Below are 1150 nucleotides of genomic sequence, written 5' to 3' on the forward strand. Positions count from 1 at the left end.
ATTCTTCCATCGCAAATCGATTGTTTTCTTGTAGTGGCAGAATGTTAAAGTTTAGGTATGAAAAAAGCGTTTGGCAAATAATTGAAGTTGTTTTTAGCCATTTTCCCAGAAAATAACATACGAGCTTAGTGATCTTGATATGAGTAGGCAAGATACATCTTTTTTTTTGGGTTCAAACTGCCAAACCCATTTAATAATTGGATATGGAGTTAACTGAGTTTCCATTCAGTCCCAGTACATGAAGTTTAGCACAAATAAATGGATACTCCATTTAGGTTTCATTTATATTGAAATTCTTATTAGATATTCTTAACACCAAATGATTTTCCTGCCAAGATCACTATACCGATTTTCATGCCAAAAATACAAAATTGCATTGTTATAATTATATATTTTGTCAACAGCTATAATAGATCAACGCAAATAGAGCTAATTCGAAGATAAATTGTTTACATAAATAGCGTAGAGCAGTTCAATATGAATCTTTCGTGCCAAGAAATCCGCTTTAGCATTTGTTGCACTGCAAGAGATGAGAGAAAGAGAAAAGGTAGAGAACTCTTCTTTGTCGGACTTGATCGCGTCGAGATAAACTGAAAATGCCTGCCATTCTGAAAGATAAGACACCATCTTCACTAGATTTGAGCAGTTAGTGAGAAAAACTACATCGCTAATGTCAACACCAATCATACACCTCATCCCCAAACTAAAGCTTCGACCTCTGCATGTAACGGATATAAACTATGACATAGATTCGCTGCTCCCATAGTAGGTGGGTCACCATTTGAAGCCAAGCAGTACCATCCTATTCCGGAAAACGTAGCACCCATTTTCCAAGAGCCATCTACATAACACTGTGTACGTGAAACCCCTACAACCACTGCTACAACCCACGGTTGGGAAAAATCACCCCCACAGCAGCACCCTGCTGCTCCGTAACAGGCTCCGTAACAGTCTCTAGCTGGGCTAACTGCCATGCTTTTTCCTCCGCTTGTGCCACCCTTAGCACCTCTAAAACATTGAAATCCACATTCTGGAAGACTTTATCATTCCGAGCTTTCCAAATATACCACAACCCCCAAGTCTCCATCATTAATCACCCACACTCTCTCAATCGGGAAACCAAATCGAGACTCAACCGCACCCCCCCCCC

Source organism: Camelina sativa, chromosome 9 (assembly GCF_000633955.1).
Source record: "Camelina sativa cultivar DH55 chromosome 9, Cs, whole genome shotgun sequence".
NCBI lineage: Eukaryota > Viridiplantae > Streptophyta > Magnoliopsida > Brassicales > Brassicaceae > Camelina > Camelina sativa.